Raw genomic sequence first — 8113 nt, 5'->3', positions numbered from 1 at the left:
ATTCCAGTCTTCGCTTCCGGTGACGTGCTAACAACCTGGGACCTGTAGCCGGCCTCCGAGATGATAAACCACTTTCATTCAGTCTTCTACGAACTGTTCGTGAAGAAACCAAAGCTCTATGAACATTTCTCAAACGCTGTGCCACAATATTTGAAGTTGTACGACGGTCTCTTAAGACTATGATACGCATTAAACAATCTTCCCGTGCTGTTGTGCATCGTTTCTGACCAGAACCCGGTCTTCTACCATAGGAACCAGTTGCATCATACCGTCTGAGAGCTTCATGGATAGTACTTTGTGCTATATTTAGCATCCTAGCAATATAGTGTACACTACGACCATCATCGCGAAGAGTTACTGCTTTTACTACCTCTTCACGTCTCATTTTCAAGCTAGCAAACTTACAATACACTTGCAAGAAAAATACCAGCAATGACAATGTCAATATTATCTGTTACTATGGTTACTATGAACCAAAATTCATGGCTCTCTAGACATTAAATAAAATAACATCAACAGGAATTGAAAATCAATAAATTAAAACAAAATTGCATGAAATTGATTTTGAGCCTACTAGGTGTTCCAAATAAGTAAATACGAGTAAATAAATAAATAAATAGATAAATAATAAACGGAAAAACTATGGAAAATGTTCGATAATGAATGTTCAATTGTACAATACTTAACTGAGAGCATAATTCATAAGTAATTGCAATTCAGATGTCAAATATTAAGGTGTCCGGTTTTTTTTGTCCAACAGTATATTTTAATTGTCAATATATCAGGTGGTTATAATTAAAGTGACGGTGTTCAGAGTGGTACAGCACGGGCTGTAATGAGAGTAGTAGTCTGAAACTTCGTAGATATGCTAATGAAGCAATGCGCTCGCGAATTATGAAAAAAAAAAAAATAGTTCCAATTCTCGCCACCAGGGTAAAAAATGGCGCTGTAAGCAGTCAAAACTTGGTATAGTTACAGGAAAAACACTATAAATCGCAGAAAACAATACTCTTTGTAATAAAATATCGCTACAATTTCACTATTCGAATTACATGAACATTACTAAAGGAAAAAGCAACAAGCGTCACCAACAACAACCAGGGAGCTCACACAATGGTTAGGCAATTTCACCGACTTTGACGTCAGAGTTATGGAAAATTCCACGTTTTGACTGCTTACAGCGCCGTTTTTTACCCTGGTGGCGAGAATTGGAACTATTTTTTTTTTGGCATAATTCGCGAGCGCATTGCTTCATTAGCATATCTACGAAGTTTCAGACTGCTACTCTCATTACAGCCCGTGCTGTACCACTCTGAACACCGTCACTTTAATTATAACCACCTGGTACGTATAACGGCATCATGACAACCAGGGTGCAATTTGAAACGATATGGGGAAATTCCCCATTCTGGTGTCTGTGTGCTGGGGGACGGGTTTTGAGATCTGGTGTCGTTTTAGGGGAGAAGTTGTTTCTGCTCAGGCCCGTAGCTAGAGGAGTGCAGGGGGGGCAACTGCCCCCCCCCCCTGAGAGCCTGCTTTGCCTCCCTTTGAAAAATACAGAACACATTCCTACTGGGAATTCTCACTAATCTTTGCAATTATATTTGCATGTGTTACTCTAGCAACATAACAAAGACACTTATTGATTTTGTGATTTATTCAGGTGTGTGGGATTCCGTATAATGTCGTACCAGGGTTGGGAGGGAAAAAAATCCCTTCCAGATTCAGACTTCGGGAAATGATTTCGCAATTTTCAGTATCTAGAACAGTTGTGACATTTTGAGTAGTCGTATTAAAGGTGCCTAATATGTTCGGATGTTTTTCTTGGATGTGTTGCTATGAACTTGGAACTGCTTAAACTATTTGTTTCCCAAGTCTACCTTTTGGTAATAGCGATTCATGTGGTAGAGAGACGGAGTGGATATTTGATTTTTGTTACTTAGCATTGCTTTTCTGCCACTTCTAGCTAATCACAACAATGAGTGATGACGTGAAATTGATGGAGAGACACTCATAAACAGTGCCGCAACATCAGGGGGCAGGGGGTCATTGTCCTCCCCCCCCCCCCCCGACCTTGACGGAAGTCCATTCTAGAGGAAGCAAACATTGAGTAAAAAGACAAGACTAGAAGAATATAAGAATAGCAGGACAATTAGATACTCATGATGGAATTAGTTTTTATGTGTTCCTTGCATTTTTCTTCAAGACGGCCAAGGGCACTTGTAAGGGGCGCAGAGGGACAATTGCCCCCATTTATTTCAAATTTTATACAAATAAAAGTACATTTCGTAAAATTTTCTTGCTCGTTTTGCTCGCAATGTCTGCTATTCTTATAGTCCAAGTTCAGAGCCATGGCTATGGGGCGGCGGGAGTCAGCCCTGGGAGCCAAACGATCTATAAAAAAATGTCAAAGAGAATGCCATGGCGCCCCATAAAATTATTTGCGCCCTATTAAAACAATTTCTTTCTATGAAATTTAATATCAAATATTAATGATGACACTGCAATCCAAGAAGTCATTGATCAATCAAGATATTTGTTTGTCAGATGTCAGAACATGTATTTCAACTATAATATAATACAATTCACACAATATTTTGCAAAATGGTTAACGTAACCAGTAGGCAAACATTGTCTGTAGTGATGCAAGAGTCTCCCCTTTGAAGGAAATAGAGTCCGTGGTGGACTAAGGGACCCATGTTTTAATGTTTTTAGCAAGTACAGAAAATGTATTACGTACAAATTTTTACACAATTCATCGAAGTGTAGATAATATGTAACCATTATTATTTAATTAATTCGATTTTTCTTGCATAACACAACACAATGGTGTTGTTGGATTCTCGTTAGATTCCTTTGTGCGTAAAAATCCTGCATGAGGGAATCATTATGAAGCATGATTTATAAAGGGCTCCCTTAATCAGTTCTGCAGAGAGGCCTAAAGCTGTTGGTACATATCAATCGCCTATTAACATTATCGACCTGTAAATATCAAGTAGATAGAGTCCCCTATTAGCCTATTTATGTTAAACTTTATATTCTTTGGCAATCTGGAAAGGTCATTATCGAAATATTACTATTTGATGTTGCTCTAAGTTGTTTGTTTTTTTTGTTCGTTGCAGTTTCAAGATTTCATCCCTTTTCTGTTACTTATCTCTTTTGTTGGAGGGGGCAAGTGCCTCTGTGTACCCTGCTATATCTGTCTATGCGACACAATATATATATAAAAAAATTGCCCCCACTAGGATTGACTTCGCCCCTCCCCCCTACAACGAATTCCTGCCTACGGGCCTGTTTCTGCTGCTCGTAAAATACACAATCACATACAAATCAATCAATTTAAACTGTAGCTCCAGTCCCAATTAGCCCTTCTGTGCATAAAGTGGACTTAAAACACAAACTCACTCACACTGCGAAAATGGTCGGTGTTGTACAGTGTGCTGGTGTGGGTGTTTATTAACGTTATTCGTATATTAACATTATCGACCTGTAATCATTGTGTTGATTGAGTTGGTGTTTTAACTTTACCTTATGCACAGTAAGGCTAATTGGGCCTGGACCTACAGTTTACAGTGGAATCCGGACCACTATGTGCCTCCACCGGGTATCGAACCCGGGGCCCCTTGATCACAAGGCGACTACGCTACCACGGCGCCATCGGGGAGGCCCTATGTCCCGCATTTGGTTTTCAGTGGCGGCGTATTTATATTTCAGATAAATCCAGAAGTGATTAGCCTATATGTGTTACACTTTTTCTTTATATTCTTTGGCAGTTTGGAAATGATATTGTAGAAGGATTTTATTTTACTTTGCTGGAACTTTCTTTGTTCCTTGAGATTTAGCAATGTCACTCCTCTTGATTATACTTAAACATGGCTTTGAAGACGGGCACGTGCCTTTGTGCTCGCCCCGCTATATCTGCCAATGATCTAAACGACTGTGCAACGTGCCTCCACCGTGGATTGAACATGGAACCCTTTGATTATATTTTAGTAAATATCTATATTCCGGGCGAACGCATATCAATGGGCCTGGTCAAAGAAAACTATTGTAGGTGGCAGCACTGCTGTTGTGTCCCCACGTTTTTAATGGGTATTTGTTCTCCCATTTAAATGGGGAATTTGATGCTGAAGGTGCTGCTATTACATTAAATTTCAAGTTTAATTTCATCTTAACCTCAGGAATTGTGTCTGAGCATGATAGTTGAATAATCAGTGCTATAAAAGTAAGATTTTTGAAAAGACGATCGTCAACAACAGAAAAGATATCGGAATTCAAAAAAGCCTTAAAATTTGCACAGCATTTGTTTACTTCACTTGCACTGTATTCACAATTTAAGTGTTTTATTGTTGAGAATCCAGTAAGAAATAATACATAATAATTCCGTGCAACTGTACTTATATTGTTTTAGTTTTTTCAAATAATCGACTTTTTTTTCCGAGATATCATACTTTTCCACATGACCAGTAAATGTGGTCCTCTGTTTTATATATACACATTTATCGAGAATATATTACAAAAAATATTTTATCTTCTGTTCCTTGTCTCGCAATCTCTATGGCTTTCATATTTACAGTAATTGTAATTTTGAAATGGACATTTCCACTCAATTTTTTTTACAACAATTTTAAAAACTACACCCTGGAAAAATGACCCCTGCAAGTTCTCGCGTTTCTCTGCGTCCAGTTTAAGGCAGAAACGAGACTTCCAAAGTTGCGAGGCTAGCGTTGCGCTGAAAACACGCCTCCGCCATGTTACTGCGTCAATACTTAGGGAGAGCTCGTTTGTCGTCTGCTTCGAGCGTCCAGTTCCGGATGGGTAGCCCACGGTGAGCTAACACGTGCAGCAGTTTTACAAATCTGTACCGATATAAATAATGGAAGAAGGAGCAATAGGAGAAAGGACAGCTATGCTTTGTAATGATCATTCTTCTATGAAATATCTGTGCTGCTCACGTGCAAGATAAATGAAAGGGTTCAGCTGCGTGTGTGTTCTCAGGCCATGCAAAAAATATTGCCTATAAAATTGGTTGCTGACCAGACACTCAAAAATAAGAATTTTCACATTCTTCACTTTATTTATAAAGCCTATTTAACTTTATTTTCCATAAAGCAATTTCAGTTTGTGTTCCATTTCTGTTGCACAAATTATGATCAAATATTTTTGTGCAGATAAGAGAAAATACAATGAGAAGATTGCATTAGTTGCACAGTACGTATCTATACTTGGTTTATGTATAATTATTACAAGGAAATAATGTGTATAACCATGGGCGTATTTAAGGGGGATTCAACGGGTCCAACCCCCCTCTTTTTTTGGGTCACTAAAATTACCACTTTCCTTGTTCTATCCGCTTGTTCATAAAAAATTCCTTCGGACTTATTTCATTCTCTTAAATTAGAGACGTATAGGACGGGATACGGATGGGAAGGAAATTTCGTAATTCCACACACCAGATGGGACAGCAGACTAATATCTGCAATTTCCTGATAGTTTCGGAATTTCTGCGATAAGAAACTGCATTGAGACTGTCAAATCAGTTATTTTCCCCCCTCGAATCATATTAAAGAAATTTGGTTCTTAAAAACGTAGTGGCACAAGATTAACAGAAAAGTATCAACACTAATAAGTAGTGTGACTACATACACACAACTTTGTCGGGTCCAGCACCCCTCCCCCCCCCCCCCCCGCTCTCCAACAAGCTTCCGGCCAGCAGTGTCCTGGATTTTCACTTACGAAATAAAGCAACCCTAATCATACCAAAAGTTGATCCATCCCTCCCCCCGTGAACTATATATATACGCCCATAACAAGATCCCATACTGAAATGGTACGATATAATTATTTTGAATTTTGTACTGCGAAAAAAGCCGCCTCATCTCGTTACCCCGAACGCATTAATTGGTTGGTTCACAACTTCACCACTAAGGATCCTATCGAGACGAGACATGGCAGCCTTGGTCTCGTTCTCGTTGAGAGTTGTAAATGTCTGTCTCGTGTTCATTTGTAAATGTCTCATTGACAGTCTCGTCTCAATTTATAAACATCCGTCTCGGTTTGAGAGGGCAATTCTCGTTCTCGCCTCAAGTCTCGAAAAATATAGAATTAACAATGTATGCAAAGGCTTATCATTATAAATACAAAAAAATCTTTCTCAATATTTCTTTTATTATTATTTTTTTTTTTACTCCTCGTTTCGACGGTACAGCCCTCGAAAACTGAATATTATCCTATTTATATATGCAAACCAAACTGCAGATTCAGAATTACCAGGAATGAACTGTCGTTGTAATTATTATACACAATATTCATGATTTATCTGAGGAAGTCGCATGTTCCAGGTTTGACTCTCGACCTGGGCATGACTGTTTCCTTGTGAGTGACATTTCATTGAACTGGAAATTGTTACATGGGAAGATGTTTGCTCGAGACTTTGGGAACAGCTAGGGGGATGCTTCTATTGTTAATGTTAGTGTTGCTCACGAGACGAGGCATGTTCCGTCTCGTCTCATAAAAGGAGATGGGACAAGTGAATGTTTTCGAAATGAGATGGGACAGAAGAAAAAGTTCATCTCTTATCGTGGCAGGTTGGGTGATACTTAGATTGTGCAGTTAGTGGTAGTGTGTGTGTGTGGGGGGTGTACTCCTGCACCCCGACTTCGAATACTGCTTGTATAATAGTTATTCATCTTCATTGTAGCGATTAGCCAAAAGTGGGAAGAAATGTGATGTTAGAGATGATACATAATAAATTAACCATGCGTTCGCATCGTTGCGGTTAAACAAATTGAACGGAAAAGCGACGTAAAAGTAGGCTAAATACAAACATTTGCAATATATATATTAACTGAAGAAATCTGTCATTTACTGCAGGAAATTTAAAAACTCACCGTACCTTTTTATACCGTATCACCTTTTATATTGCAGAAATTGGCGTGTAAACCAGAGTGTTCTAAAAGTATTATCTTAAAATTTGTGAAGAAAATATTATGACGAAAATAATTGTAATTCCAGAAAAGGCATTCCTATAACATTAAGTTCTTGCCAGTCACAACTAACCTATGTATTCGCAATGAACAAGGCTGTTCACGTGTTCAGCCATTGACTGTTACAAGGTTTGCTTTGTGACCCTAATGGGAAAACCCTCTACCGAGTGGCTGAATTATAGTAAATACTACTATACTGCTAGGGCATAATTCATCTCCAAGAAATGGAGCACAGATTTTTGCACTGGAAGTTGTAAGATACTTGTTTTAGACAGTAACAAGTGAATTTGCTGTCGCTTCCATGGCTCATGCTAAATTGACGGGACGAGCAGAAGCCCCGCCTGCACACATTTCTAAGTGATGACGTCAGAGGACATCCTGTCTGTGGAGAAGACGTTTTCAAAACCGTGACGTAGTAGGTGAATTTCAGCTGTGTTTGAAGGCGTATTTCTCGAGAACCGAAACAAATATCTCCGAGATATTTTGCACATCTCATGTTTGTGTCATTATCTGTAAAATGAATGGATTTAAAACGTTTTTCATGTCAAAGTGGAAATGCCCATTGTTTCCAAAAAGAAAAAAAGGTCGAAAATACGAGGGAAAATGTCTGCTTGCTAAATACAATGAAAAAATACGTTATTGGATAGGGTACAGGGTCATAGTGTATAATAATATATATTATGTGCTTACGCACTTAATATATATATATGTTTTTTATAATTTTGGGAATTTCTCTTGCTTTCTCCGATTCCAACTTCCGCCGTTGAATTTAAACATAGGCGCAACCAGAAAAAACATATTGCGTAGTGTAAAAATCTAAATTTTTGTATTATCGACCCGTGGCAGCTAGGGACGACCCAAATGACGTCTAGTTGAGTGTTCTTTGTGCATAAACATGCTATATTTTGCCCGTTTGAGCTACCCTGCCGTTGCGCTTTCATGTATTAACTCTTAGTTTCAGGAGAATGTATTTTTTGGAAACTTATGACTTGCTACATAATCTTAAAGCTTTACTAAACCCATTTTAATTATCAATTTACACGAGAAATTCTTACCTCCCATGAAAATTACGTTTGAATAGCCATCCAATCTCGCTCCAATGAAAGCTTAGGGCAACCAACCAAATG

Source organism: Lepisma saccharinum, chromosome 11 (genome assembly GCF_977018435.1).
Source record: "Lepisma saccharinum chromosome 11, izLepSacc3.1, whole genome shotgun sequence".
Classification (NCBI taxonomy): Eukaryota; Metazoa; Arthropoda; class Insecta; order Zygentoma; family Lepismatidae; genus Lepisma; species Lepisma saccharinum.
This window is presented reverse-complemented; position numbering follows the sequence as displayed.